The sequence below is a fragment of the Rhinolophus sinicus genome, chromosome 3, assembly GCF_057876585.1.
Source record: "Rhinolophus sinicus isolate RSI-liver-muscle chromosome 3, RSI-T2T, whole genome shotgun sequence".
Taxonomy (NCBI): domain Eukaryota; kingdom Metazoa; phylum Chordata; class Mammalia; order Chiroptera; family Rhinolophidae; genus Rhinolophus; species Rhinolophus sinicus.
Window position 1 is genome coordinate 36,140,021 of NC_142503.1, and position 15,564 is coordinate 36,155,584.

The window sequence follows — 15,564 nt, forward strand, 5'->3', positions numbered from 1 at the left end:
TGCTGAGGTGGGGTCTAGGGGCAGACAGAGAGAAGAAGAGAAAATACTTGTTTTTTAGAACCTAATCAGAAGATTATACTCGTCTTTAGAGGAACGTAATAAAATCACTCTTACCATTGTGGGTACATATGCTGTATTTGGACTGCTCAGAGAATATTTAGGTAAAAATGGCAGAGATACAGCATTTAACAAAATAGAAAATTGATTCTAGACATAATTAATGAAATGGATAGCTGGTATTGAAGGGATAAAAATTCAGAAGATCAGAACTATAAATAAAATGAACTTCAGGAAAGTTTATAGGCAGATACCAAAGATAAAGGCCATATTCAAAAGAACAACAGAGCATCAAAAGATGGCACAGGATACCCAAAAGATTCAGTTATTCAATTAACACATATCTATCGAGTGCTTGCTGTGTTTCTAGCACTATTGTAAGCACTGGAATACAGTGGTGAACAAGACAGACAAGGTCCCTTGTAGATAACATTCTAAAGAGGAGGCAGAGAATAAATGAATGGGTAGAAAAAAAATCCACTTATGGTTAAGTGTATATGGACAAATAATATAATTATTACAATATTAATTAAAATAACATAATTCCAGACAATGAAAAGGACTCTGAAGAAGTTAAAGCAAGATAAGGGAATAGAGCCAGGTGGTTATGGTTAACAGTATACATTTAGCTAGATTATTCAGGGAAGTCCTCTCTGAGGAGGTTACACTTGAGAAGAGACCAGACTTATGTGAACGAGTGGGCTATATGAGCATCTGGGGGAATAATGTCCCAGGAGGAGAAAGAGCTAGAGTAAAGACCTGAGGCAGGACCGAGTTTGAAGCATACCTGAAAGTAGCAAGAAGGCCTGGGTGGATGGATTAGAGTAAGCAGGAAGAGACGGGGAGTCAGCCCAAACCAGGTCTAGCTAATATAAGGCATTGTAGGCTATTGCATTTTATTATGCGTGCAATAAAAATCCAATGAAAAATTTGAGCATGGGTGGATGGCATAATTTGATTCATTTAAAAAAGTTCTGACTGGCTACTACACCCAGACTAGACTGAAGAGGGAAACGGACCAAAGTCGAGAGATTTGGTAAGCTTTAGCAGCTGTGTAAATGGGAGATGATGGGGGCTTGGACCACAGTGCCATTGATGGAGGTGGTAAGCAGGTCTGGACTTAAAGCATCTTTTGAAGATAGAGTCAACAGGATTTGTTGAGGATAAGAGGTTAGAGGAAAAAGAAGTCTCAGGATGACTCTTGGGTTTTTGGACTTAACCATTATGTGAAATGGGGTTAGATTTATTAAGAATGATGTTTTAGATATGTTAAGTTTGAAATGTCTGCTAGATGCCAACAGGCGATGTCAACAAGGCAACTAGATACATAAACCAGGAGCTTAGAGGAGAAGTTGAACTGGAGGTGCATATTTTGGGGCCATAGTGTACAGATGTCATTTGGGGATAATGTAGAAAGAGAACCGGATCCTGGAACACTCCAACGTTTAGAAATCGGAAGGAACAGGTAGCAAAGGAGACTGAGAAGAAGTTGGGAGTATTCAAGTGCAGAGCTCCAGCAAATGGGTGGAGACAATGTTTCAAGAATGAGGGAGGTATTAACTCTGTCAAATGCTGTGGAGAGGAAAAGCAAGATGGTGGTAGAGATGCATCCCTGAATTGACCGGATGGACGGAGGTCTCTGTGTGTGTGTGTGTGTGTGTGTGTGTGTGTGTGTGTGTGTGTACGTGTGTGCATGTGTGAAATTGAGTAATAAATTGACTATCCCATTTAACCATACTTTTTGCAGACTTTTTAAAAACATTATTAAATTGTGGATTGACAATGTATTACTTGTTTCAGAATAATTCAGAAATTCACATATTCATGGGGTACCTTGTACCTCATATTTCTTGAAACATCAGAGGCATTAGGGGGAAAGTACACATTTTTATTAGAATTTTATTGCAATAGCTGATGACTTGAAGGTGCTTTCATTTATTTTGATCTCCTTTGATAATAGTTCATAGGGCATGTGGATACAATTCTTTCTTCATATTAGCTCAGCTATTTTCACAGTGTGTACATATATCAAATTATCACATTGTACACCTGAAACTAATAGAATGTTATATTCAGTTATCTCTCTCTCAATAAAAATAAAATAATAAATCACTTAAGGAAAGAACTATCATAATTCTATCTAGAATTAGAATATTAGAATTTTAGAGCTAATAGGGTTGAAGACATAGAGGGGTCTTAATATTTGAAGCAAAAAAGCAATTTGGGTTATAAGAAGAGCATTGGTTCTGAAGTTATAATAGAAAAACTTGGATGTGAATCCAAGCTCCACGATTTTCTGTTTGATCTTCTGTGTGTTTGTATAGTCTAGATTTTCTAATCTATAAAGTGTGGATAAATAGCACTCACCTTACTTACATGATTGTGGAGAGGATTAGATAAGATAACGTGTATAAAGTATATAGTCATGCCTGATACCGGTTAGGAATTCACACCAGGTTGGTTGTCCTCCTTTACCTGAAGCATCAGGGCCAAGACCAGAGTCCTGATGTCCTGACTTAATTTCCAAAACTGTTCCTTTCCCAATAGTTATTGACTTTGCTTATATCTTGAAAACTGAATTTCTCCAGTGAGCCATCATTGGCCTTGTGTGGGGGTGAAGGAAAAGAGGCATCCAGCTGCCTTCATCTTGGATCTGCAGTCACAGTCATAGTCACAGGGACCCCCACACGGGAATTGTTTGTAACATGGGAACAACCTAAAAACAATCAGGAAGAAGCTGCCCTGTCCTTCAAGAAGTTCTCATAAAATACGGGCATCAGCTCACTAGTGAAGGGGAATTGAAGTGAGAATCAGTGTCTAGCATTCACTTTGCTTCAAAATTACTGGTCTTTCAAAGCACTGAGGGGCCTGGCCTAGCTTTTTGACATTTAATCCTAAAGGGAAAAGGATGTTTTCTCATGAGAGACAAGAACTGATCGAGTTCATGTTGTCTGTCATCATGACCTTGTCTTCCAGCTGGGCGGACTGCTTGTGCATAATTTTCACTCATGCACTTTTGTGCATTCCCAGCTCTACATTTTTGTCTGTGTATCTCCTCTACCCCCCTCCCCCCATTCACTGGAAATCATCTTGTATTCTTTTTGGCACTGTGTAATACACCCGTCCTCAGAAGCTAGCCGTGTTCCAATATTTCTTTCTGGAAATCTCAGCATGATGTAGAGCTTTCCCTTTTCAGAACAGTTCTGTTGTCCATAACTGTTCAATTTATGGGTTGCCCCAGATAAAAAGTTTTATCCTTTCCCCACTGGAAAGACCATGTCACTCCAGACAAAACTCCTGATCCCATGTAAATCAATAAATCAGGTATTCAGTAAACCCAGGCGCTAAATTAAAGCTTACTTAGGAGACAACATTGGAGAGTGTGGAGTCTTGCTCAGTGCCCATGCCCACGGTTTGACTAAGCCTAGAAGAGCCATAGTGCAGTGGGTTATTGTGCAAAGAGCATGTGCGATAGGAACAGATAGATTCAAGTTCAAATCCTGACTCTTGATTCAGCAACTAATTATGTGTTCTTGGGCAAGAGAGCCCATCTCTGTGAATCCCAGTCTCTTCATCTGTTAAATTGTTGGGATTCTAGCCTCTGTTTGGTTTTAATTGGGTGCACTCATGACACTATATTCAGCTGGCTCATCAGCTGAAGGTTGGTTTATATTTTGGAATTTGCCTCATTCTCTTCAACTTTTAGCTGAGAGCAAAACCAGAAATGGAGGAACTAAAACCAGAAATGGAATCTGGACCATCTTCTGCCTGTATCCACTCATTTGCACCCGAAGAACTGGACACTCACAGGACCCATGAAATTGGAGGAAGGCATGTTGCTGATAATTGAGTTGAAATTAAGCTGACCTGGGTCTTCAAGGTGAAGATGGCCCCTGTGGCTTCACCATGTTGAGCAGCTGTGAAGTTATTTCTCCCAGGGCAAATTAGAAACAGTTCTTCCTTAGGTATCTTACATTGAGTTTTAAAAAACTAAATCTTTCCGAACCCTAATGTTGTCACTTATAAACTACGGATACATCCCTCTGAGGACGGCTGTAAGGATTCACAAAAATAAAACTGAGATGACTCACACATAGTAGGTGTTAAGTCAATAATAGTTACTCTGTTTTATCTAAGGAACAGGACTAAGTATGAGAAGGTATGACTTGCAGGAGATAACCAGATTTCCCAGTCTTTTTTTTTTTCCTATTTATGTAAGAAGTGAGTTCCTGTAGGAATATTGATAGGAGTAGCCCAAGATGATTTTTCCATCAGGGAAGAGCTGCATGACTTTGCCTCTTTTTACTACTATTTATTCTGACAACTGACATGATTTACTGAGTCACAATATTGCATCTGGTTACTCCTGTCCTTAGGACGCTTATCTGGGTAGATGAGGGATATGAGTAGCTCTGTACCACTGCTGTCTTTTCTATTTTCTTGACTCCAAACCAGAGCTTTGGGTGTGGCCTCTGATAAAGTGGAGGCAGTGGCCGGTGTGGGTTGGGCACGCCTGCTGTGGGTCAGCCTGTCCCGCATGTGCTTCTGACATTCCCTTTGAGGTAAGTGGAGCCACATTTCTTTCCTGGCAGCTGCAGAGCCCAGCCTCAGCAGAGAGCTTTGAAGTTTCCTGGGGAGAAAAGGCGTTCATTCTATAAAGAGAAGGAATTATTATTGCTTCCTGACTTTGGTGAGTTAGCAATGGTCTGGTGAATTTGGAAAGCATCAGTTGGCATCACATTCAATTGTTTTGACTTATTTTTAATCAAAAATGAAAACTTTTTTTAGTTAAATATGATTAGCAAAACCAAAATAATATAGACAAACAAAACCCTAGCTTTTTTACCCCCCACAGAGCTATACAAATATATATTTGTGAATCAGAAAGTAAATAAAAGCAAATGAAAAATAAGTGTGATTGTATAACTCTTTTATAACATACAGCAGGAATTTTAATAATGTTGAATTTATTGACATGCTTTTTCTGTGTATCCTCAGAGTTTGTTTTTAACCTCTCTTCTCTTTTTGCATAAGTGTTGGGGTAGGGATTGTTTGTTTTCAGACTGAACAAATTCAGCTTTTACCTTTACTGTTGCAGCATCGCTATTCTCTTTCCTCCTTGTAATATTGGATGTTTCCTTCTCTTCTGTCTGTGCATAAGGAATAGCTCTCTTTCCCAATTGTGTGCGCAATGGAGTTGTATCGCTTGACAACTCTGTGCTGGCAATAAGAATCATCATGCGTAGATATGGGTTTAATGAATATATATTTTATAGTGCGCCCTTAGTTGACCCAAGGGGGACAGAGTGGATATGGCCGATGTAGCTGGCATGCTTGATTAGCACATCCATATTAGCCATAGCACCTCAGGCTTCTATTGTATACAATACATTGTGGTATGTGAGAGGGGGTATCTCAAAATACAGAAGACACTCAGTGATTACTTGCAGAAGGTGTGTCACAAGCAATGCAGGTCACAGAAATCCAACATTCTCACTTGAGTGATCTGGAGAGGAGGGTCTCCTGCAGGAGTGGGACTCACCTATATCTTGAAGGCACATAGGCTTTGAGAGGTAGAGAAGAGAAGGAAGGCTATTCCAGGCAGACGGACTACAGAGAGAAAGTTATGAGGGTCAAGAATCCAGAGGTGAACTGGAAGAGAGTGAATAGACCCATTAAGCTAGAGCAGGATTAGGAGTTAGGAGCTTGGAAGGTGAGTGGAGAACAGTGAGTTGGGAAAGGCAGACGCGGAGAGGAACTCTGGGAAAAAGAGACCCAGGTCAAACATCTAAAGCAAAACCTGAATTTAAATTAAGGAATCAAGGATTTAGGGAGAACAGAGCGAACTGATTAGAGAATTGGGCAGAGGAGGAATTAAAGGAGAGCCTTACTTTAAAGGCAGCATTGAGAAAGGGATAAAGAGATGTTGTGTTCCTTCCTGACCTCAAACACTGGCGTCCCCCTCTTTCTACCTTCAGCATGGCAGTGCTTCAGTCTTCTGAGGACAGTTTAATAATTAAGCACGTGGATTTTGTAAATCCTGGGTCCATCAAATTAACCTCTGTGCTTCATCTTCCCCATCGGCAAAATGGTAGAAAATAATAGTACCTATGTCGTGGTTGTTGAGAGAATTAAGAGTCAAAGCATAGGAGGTGCTCACCCATGACTTGGGCATCGGCTCTTATTACTGAGGCTCTTCTTTGCTGCAGCGTTTCCTGGAAACAAGATTGGAGATTTGGCATGCACCGTACATAGCTTTCCTCTGTTCGGTTAGTTTCCAGATAACAGTAAAAGAAAGTGTGTGAGTTAGAGTTTAGCTGAAATATAGAGATAACATGAAAAACTTGGAAGGCTACTAGTGAATTGTGAAGGTATCACCTATTTTCTGTATGTAGAATGCTGTACCGAGTAGCTGCACTTCTCTGAAGGGGAGAGGAAATTAAATTCAGTGACTGGGTGAGTGCTAGGTGCTTTCCCATATATTAATTCATTTAGTCCTTTTCACTGTCCCATGAAAAAGGAATAATTATTCTCACTTTGCAGACAAAGAAACAAATTGAGAGCTGTTAGGTTACATGTCAGCAGGCAAATATCTCCTAAGCGACTCCAAAACTATGGCCCCTGTGATGAAAACATTGAAAACAGTGCTTCACACACTCCCTTAAGAAAAACAGGGATTTTTCTTTTGAAATAGTAGAAGGCCTGGATGATTGCTTGGCATATATCCCAAACTTCCACCCCTGTGATTAAAGTTCCTGAATCTCTACTGATCACAGTACATGGCAGATAAGAAATATCCACAGGGTAGAAGGTGAATCACTCCAAACAACTTAGAATGTATGTTCATCAATTAAGGGCACAGATGTCAACACCATCTTTCCCTGTCTATGGAATAGAGAAAAGAGATTTCATCAGGAGGTGAACTTGTGTGTAAGGGTACAGTTTGTAAAACTGTCCCTGAGCTAGATTCTTCCAAGGACCAATTCATTTGGAGAACTTTGTATAAACACGAAAGGTTTTTGGTACAGTAGTTAGTGCCCAATTCAGATGGTGAAAACAGGCTGCCCTGCTTGGACCCTCTCCCTTCAGTAGTTTAGGCTCCCAAGTGGGCACTAGCCTTAGAGGATTCTTGAGTGAATCCTGTGTCAGCTGTCAGGAAAGTACTTCTCTACCTGTCACTGGTGTATGTGTGGGGAAAGAGAGGGTCTGGGAACTCATGTCACATTTGCCCGAGGGGAGGGTGCCAGGGCTCCTGGACAATATGCAGCTTAGCTCTGGGGTTTGCGCCTTTTCCCCCCTCCACCTTCTTATAGAGAAGGGCAGGGTTGAACCCGGTTAGAGTGTGATTCTGGGAAGGAGGTGTGGGGGTGATGTTCTTCCTTCAGTCCTCAGGGTCAGTTCTTGTTGACGGCCTTTCACACATGGAGTGAATCTTTTTTTTTTTTTTTTAAATTAAATTTATTGGGGTGACAATTGTTAGTAAAATTACATAGATTTCAGGTGTACAATTCTGTATTACATCATCTATAAATCCCATTGTATGTTCATCACCCAGAGTCAGTTCTTCCATCACCATATATTCGATCCCCCTTACCCTCACCTCCCCCCCCACCCCCCTTACCCTCTGGCAACCACTAAACTATTGTCCGTGTCTATGAGTTTCTGTTTCTCATTTGTTTGTCTTGTTCTTTTATTGTTTTTGGTTTATATACCACATATCAGTGAAATCACATGGTTCTCTGCTTTTTCTGTCTGACTTGTTTCGCTCAGCATTACTCTCTCAAGATCCATCCATGTTGTCACAAATGTTCCTATATCATCTTTTCTCACTGCCGAATAGTATTCCATTGTGTATATGTACCACAACTTCTTTATCCATTCATCTATCGAAGGACATTTTGGTTGTTTCCATGTCTTGGCCACCGTAAACAAAGCTGCAATGAACATTGGAGCACACGTGTCTTTATCTCTAAATGTTTTCAGATTTTTTGGGTAGATACCCAGGAGAGGGATTGCTGGGTCATACAGCACATGGAGTGAATCTTAAGCCCATTGTATAAGGCACCAAAATATCACTTCATGTTGCAAAACTCTGGCCAGCTACTCCCTGTCCCAGCTCACAAGCTGAAGAGTCTTCCTTAAAATGTCTGCTTAAGGTTTGACGGGGATTTTTAGACAACGCATTGTCATTTTTATTCCAAATATATTTATTTGAATGGAAAACATATATTCAAAGAAAAATAACTAAAGGCTAACAAAAGGCATAATGTGAAAACCATGTCTTCCATCCACCCATTACTCAGACCCCAAATTTCCCACTCCTGAGGTCATCACTGTTATCTATTTTTTGTTTTATTTTCTAGAGGTATTCTGCATATAAACAGTACTATATGGATAAAGATCTTGTTTTTATTCTTGTTCTTTTCTTTTCATTTTCTTTTTTCTTTATTTTTTTTAAGCACAGAAAAGTCTTCTTTACTTTAAATTGTTTTTAATTTAAGAAAGCATCTTGTTTGGTAATTCTTATAGACCTATGTATTAGTCAGGTTCTCCAGAGAAACAGAATAATACACTATATAATAAGTAATTATAGTGATTTAGTATAAGGAATTGTCTCACATGGTTACAGGGCTCACAAATCCCAAAATCTGTAGTCAGCAAGACCCAATAAAGCTGATGTTTCAGTCTGCTTCTAAAGACTGGAAGAGACCAATGTCCCATTGCAAGCAATCAGATAGGAGTTTCCCTTATTTGCAGGAGGATTAGCCTCATTGTTCTATTCAGACCTTCAACTGATTGGATAAGGCCCACCCAGATTAGGGAGAGCAATCTGCTTTACTCAGTCTACCAATTCAAATGTTAATCTCATCCAAAAACACCCTCAGACCAAATGTTAATCTCATCCAAAAACATCACAGATACACCCAAAATAAAGTTTGACCAAGGCTAGATTTCGTCACGCTCAAGTCCTTCTCTTGAGAATATATACTTTGTAATGTAATGGAAAATAACTTTGTTAGAGCCATTCAAAAATGGAATTGGCTGCATCTTGAAAACCTTTCTGTCCCTGAGAATGTTCAAATTGAGATTGTCTCATGGGTTCTGGAAAGGGACTCTTTACTGCACTGGTTGGGACAAAATCTAGAACAGTGAAATATGGGGCCATATATATATATTTAATTTTACACCTTCATCCAATGGGTGTAATCCAACCATATTTAGGGAAGTTAAAAGAAATGGATGAAACTAATTTAAAATATATATTCTATTTAACCCAATATATCCAAACACTATTTCAACACATACTCAAAATAAACACTATTGGTATTTTATATTCTTTTTTGTATACTAAGTCTTCAAAATCTAGTGTGCATTTTACACTTAAAACACATCTCAATTTGGACTAGCCACTTTTCAAATGTTCATTAATCACAGGTAGCTAGTGGCTACTGGTTATCACAGGTCTAGATAAGTCCCATATCAGTGGTGAGTCTTATTTCTGAAGTCATTCGTAGAATAGCCCAGTAAATGGTGCTGGTCCATTTATGAGATGGCCAGATGTGGATGAATGGGCAGAACTCAGGGCTGAAGACAGGAGATCTGAGCCCTATTCTTGAAACCATACAAACTGGAAGAGTGAATGTATGAACTTTGCTCTACCTCTGTATTTCAGTTTCTTTACCTTTAAAATGAAAGTCATAATACTTGTTTTACTCACCCTGAAGAGTTGTGAAGCTCAGAAGAGATAAAAGGTATGAAGGTACTTTGAAGAGATGAAAGCACGTTAAATGTGATGTAATTGCTTAAACAGAGCCAGACATTTAGCAGTGGCTCTGTTCCCAGTTCTGTTACAGGCTTGTTGAACACTCTTAATCCTTTATGACTCAGTTTTTCCAATGGTTAAGCAGGAAATATTTGAAACAATCCTTTGAAGTGAATGATATAATGGTAATAGACAAAATGAATTGTAACGGTGTAGTTTCTGGGTGGCCCATCACAGCTCCTCATCTCCAAATACAAAAGAGACATGTGAATTGTAGACATTAAAGGTTAAAGTCAGTTGAACAAACTCTGGATTATGGGCCGCTTTGCTTTAAATTTTAGCTTTGTAATCTGCTAATTGTGTGATATAGTTTTCATATCCTATAAACTGAGGATCTTAATAATATTTCCCTTGTAGATACTATATGAGGGTCAAAAGAGCTGTTACACATAAGGGACTTATCACAGAATCTGGTACATAGTAAGCCTTGAGAAGCATTCACTATTATCAATGCGGTAGACACTGTCAAGAGATGGTACTTATAGTCTGTATTACGGTTGCTATAACAATTTACTATAAACTTGGTGGCTTAAAACAATACACATTTATTCTCGTACAGTTACAGAGATCAGAAGTCCAAAGTCAGTTTCACTGGACTAAAACCAAGGATTGGTTGGGCCACTTTCCCTTGAGAGACTCTAGGGGAGAATCTGTTTCCTTGCTTTTTCCAGCTTCTAGAGATCCATTCCTCAAATTATTTGGCTAATGTAATGGTCCTCTTTTCCATTTTCAAAACCACCCATGTAGCTTCTTCAAGTCTCTTTCTGCTTTGCCATCACATCACCTTCTGTCTTCTGTCTCCATGTCAAATCTCTCTCTGCCTCCCCTGCATGAGGGCTCAAGTGATTACACTTGGCACCCACCTAGGTAATCCAGGAAAATGTTCTCCATCTCAAGACCCTTAGCTTAATCATATATGTGAAGTCCATTTTGCCATATGAAGTAACAGTTATAGGTTCCATGGATTAGGACCTGGGTATTTTGGGGGCGCATTATACAGCCTACAACATAGTCTGACTTTGTGTGAGTTTTATCCTTGCTCTACTTCCTCATCTGCTCCAAATGATGATGTGGATGTCGCTATAGAAGAAATAGAATGGGACATGGTTCACATCTGATTTTATAGACTCTCATGTTTCATTTCCTATCTCAGTTTGGAGAGTTATAATATTTTTCTTCTCAAGGACTGTCATTCACTGTATAAATATTTATTGAGAGCCCATTATGGTGTTAGGAATTGTGCAAAACAGACAGAAAGCCCACCTAACCTTATGAGCCACGTGGGAGAAATCATAAATAAAACCACCATACAAACACAGTTATGAGGAGAACTGTAGGTGACCATGGAGCATAGAGCAGGCACTTTATATTTAAGTTTCAACATGATGTTTTGCATGTAATGGGAATATTATAATATTGGGGAGACATTATGATGTAGATGCTGCAGAAATTGTTCATATTTGAGCTTAAATTTGCCTAGGAGTAGGAAACTCATGTAGATATGTAGGAAAAGGGCTGTTACTAGCGAGAGTAAAAAAATTCTGGTAAGAGCTCTATCTAAACAGGAATAAAGAAGAGGTGAACACCATTCCCCAAAACAAGAAAATATTTCACCTGAGAAAGTATTTTGATGAATCAAGTTATTCCATTTTCTTAGGAACTTTGAGCAGAGAATTAAGACTGGTTTCTGTATATTTTATGAAGTTTATATGTTTAAGTTGAAGGAATGATCCAAGCTGGGCCTAGGATTGGCGTTCATTTGAGAAAAGAGTGCTGAAATTGAAATTTGTGCTTTAAGATTAATTCTATCAGGAAAGAAATACTTTTAAACCATGTTTCTAAGATTGCCTCAAGAAAGGAAATTGCTACCTTCATGCACCATTGCTACAGGTGTTGAGTGAAAAGGGGCCTTATTATTTATCTATTTTAGAAAACCTGATTGCTAGATCAGAGCAGGTCTATACTGTTGCTCTAAGCCTATGGAAAAACACTTTCAGACTGCAGTAATTTCATCTTGGAGGAGGAGAGTAATAAGTTATATTTGATTTTTTTGTGTGTTTTTGTGAAAGTTCTTTTCTCTCATTGAGAGTATCTTAGATAATACCTGGTGTGATTGGTGACAGTGCTTCAAATATTTGAAGATAGTTATGCCCTCATTGAGTCTTACCTTTTGCAGATTAAGTAACTATTGTTTATTTCAACTAACAGTTTTTTTTTTCTTTTTTAATTAGGGAATATTGGGGAACAGTGTATTTTTCCATGACCCACGAGCTCCATGTCAAGTCGTTATTTTTCAATCTAGTTGTGAAGGGCGCAGCTCAGTTCCAAGTCAAGTCGTTTTCAGTCTAGTTGTGGAGGGCGCAGCTCACTGGCCCATGTGGGAATCAAACCGGTGACCTTGGTGTTATGAGCACTGTGCTCTAACCACTGAGCAAATTGGCTGCCCTCCACTAACAGTTTTACTGTGTACCAAGCAATAGGTTCAGGCTTAATGTTGATTAAGAAAGACAATGTAATAATAGAGGATATCATAGGAACTGTTCCAATAAAGGGACTGACGACCTATTTGTAGGTGGATCAAGGAAACCTTCACAGAGGAGATGACGCTGGTGCTGGGTGTTGAAGGATAAGCAGGAGTCTAGAGGAGGACACATACAGTAAGGGCATTTTAGGTAGAAAGAAGTACATGGAGGTGTAACCCAGCATGCTCTTGAAACCCATACATAGGAAAGAGAACATTTTTTCCTACTGAGTACATTGTCTAAAAAGTGGTACCTTTTAAATATTTTTTAAGGTAATATGTTGACATGATAGTAATGTATTAATAAGACTTTGATGAAATGACATTAGAGACCACAAAGATGAAGTAAAATTATGACACATGTACAGAAGGAGTGTTTGTTTTGTCTGTCAAAGAAGCAGATGTCAACATGTGATTAGATATACAAGAAATTTCTTGGGAGAAGAGGCAGAAGGAAGCAGGGGAAGCATTCAGACCAGGACGCAGCTCTTCCACCTGGGAAGGGGAGGTGGAAGGTAGGACAATTAGGTGGGAAGTGTCTCTTACTACAGCATAATTCTAAGAAAGTTTGGGCCAGGCTGATGGGGAGACCTCAAGCCGAAGTTGCCTGTTAGAGGACACTTTGGGATGGGTCTACCTTGGTGGTCTTGTTCTGCTCAGACTGGGAGTAGCTCTCAGGGACTGTGACCTCTTCAAAAATGAGACAGTGAATTGGAGGAGTGGCAGCAGGACACTCAGTCAATTATGCTCCCTGCAGCAAGAGATCTGAGTGGCGCATTTTCACAGCCATCACGAAGGGTATTCCTGTGAGCCATGGTTCAGGCCTTACCCATTTGGCCCTACACTCCAGACTCACTCTTCTGATAGGTTGAGTCTGGAGTGTAGGGCCAAATTGATTTACAGTTCTGATCACATCCATGGGAAGTGCAAAGAGTTTGGTATGTTTGGTGTATAAAGTAGACAGAAAGGAGTGAGAAGAACTGGGGTTGGCCATGGAAGAAGTTTCGGATAGTGGAGAAATTTGGAGATCATGATAAGGAGTGTGGACTGTAACTTACAGACAATGGGGTTTAAAACAGAGGAGAAAATTTATATTTGACTTACAAAGTTATTTTGCTTACAGTGATGAAGATGGATTGAAGTGACACAAGAATAAAACAAGGAGACCAGGAGGGAGGCTTCTACAATAGTCCAAACAATGGATGTTGTAAGCCAAATAAATCAGGGTGGATGAAGAAAAAAGAGTGGATTTATTACAGAAATTGGCAGGATTCAGGGATGAATTGTCAGTAGTGGGATGGATGGTTAGGTGGTGATACTAGGTTTCTAGGTTGGAAGAAAGGATGGGTAGATCATGTCATTAATTAATATGGTACCGGAAGAGAAACAGATGGCATAAGTGAAATTTTGGACATGTGGAATCATAGGTCCTATCAACTATGCCTCCTGACGTGGTTTTTAGACCTTTCATGATACTCGTTGTTTTCCTCTTGGATACACTCTAACGCACATTTCAAATGTGTTGTGGGTCACAAGAAATCTAGTCTTGGATGTGATCAGAGCTCAGGAGAATTATGGATACATTTTTTTTTTTTTTTTTTTTTTTAATGCAGTCTAAGACTGCATTAGCTCTTTTGGCAGCAGGCTCGTGCTGTGGACTTCTTTTGAGCTTGTCATCCACTCAAGCCCTGAAGTCTTTTTCGCATGAAGTGTTCAAAGCAAGTCTTTAGTCTGGGATTGATTTTTTGTTTTTAACGTAGTGCAATATTTTTCATTTCTTCCATTAAATTATGGATATTTTTAATTTTATCTTGTGAGCCTAGAAACATTGTTCCAGCTTATCAAAAATTACTTTCAAATGTTGATTCTCTTAGTCTTTATAGTTGAGATACCTTCAAAATTTGCAATATCTTTATGTTTAAAAGTATATTTCACCCTAACCATCGATAGAAACAGAACAGGTCTAATTGAGAGCTTTGTGTCACTCAAGACTTCCTTCTTATTTAAGAGAACTCTACTTATTAGTTAGTTCTCTTTGGGAACATTTTTTCAACTAACCACATGTATTCGTTATGATTTTAAGAATATCGAACAGATGTTGCCAATGTGTTATTGAACTCAGATGGCCATTGTTTCCAGAATTCCCCTGGCCTGCTGTTATAGTGACCCCATCAGAAGGGTCACTTGTCCTCAATGAGATTGGACTGGTACTCAGTACTCTCTGATTTCTTTGCTAAGTTCATGAACTCTCTGTTTAGGCATGTACTCCCTGGGGTTTGATGTCAGACTCGTAGGGATGTCATTTGCAGAATCTTTTGTCTGTTTTTGAAAATAAGAATGTTTGACCTTTTCAAGTCTTTTGACCCTTATCTTGGTCTCATGCACTCTACCCCTTACCTTCCCATCGCATCCTTGAGAACAGTGTCTTAATTGTCATACCTGCAGATTCCTTTGGAATTCAGTATAATGTAGTGGTGGAGAGTGCAGTTAACTTGCCTGGGCAGGAATCCTAGCGATGAAACTTCCAGCCACTGATTTACCTTTCTGAACTCTGATTCTTTATCTGTGAAATATGGTTAATAATAGTACCTATCAAATAAGTTGTTGTGAAGATTAAATAAGCTAGCCCATGTAAAGGACCTAGAACAGTGCCTGCCTTGTAGTGGACACTCAGTTAATTTAGCTCTGTTGTTATGCTAGGATGACATTTGACTGCATCTGACGCTGCTTTCTGACACAACTATTTCTTAGACCTGTTTTCTCTCCTATCTCCTATTGATCATGATTATACTCTCACCCACCCTCTCTTTTTTAAAAGAGTTTGAAGACTGTTCTTTTTGATAAAGAAGATGAAGTTTTAACTGTGAAATTAAAACAATTGAAAGTAGATAGATTTTAACCAAATGACTTTGTTTTCTTTTGGCTTCTATGGTGCAGAATAATTTATTGACTTATTTCTTTCAATAGAATGGCTTATTACTTGCATGTATTTTGTAATGAAGCTCTTTCCTTTTGTTTCTTTCTGTTCGGAACTTCGCTTGTTTGCATGAGTAGTGTATCACTCCTCTAAGAGACATTACTGAGTGTTGGGGAGCAGTGTATAAATATTTGGGGGTGTCACTTCCCACATCTGTAAAATGAGGACCCTAGAAGATTTTAGTAT

General features: G+C 39.1%; 1 long non-coding RNA gene across 2 annotated transcripts in view; it reads left to right on the forward strand.

The window, feature by feature from the left end:
* Positions 1 to 15,564, forward strand: part of LOC141570426 (uncharacterized) — a 562,080-nt gene that overhangs the window by 100,431 nt on the left and 446,085 nt on the right. The window contains exon 1 of one of the 2 annotated variants that reach the window (XR_016020539.1): positions 4,339 to 4,619. The exons of the other annotated variant lie outside the window; for it this stretch is intronic. This is a non-coding gene — a long non-coding RNA (uncharacterized LOC141570426). Of the gene's footprint in view, positions 1 to 4,338; positions 4,620 to 15,564 lie in introns of those variants that run through there. 2 annotated transcript variants of the gene reach the window in all.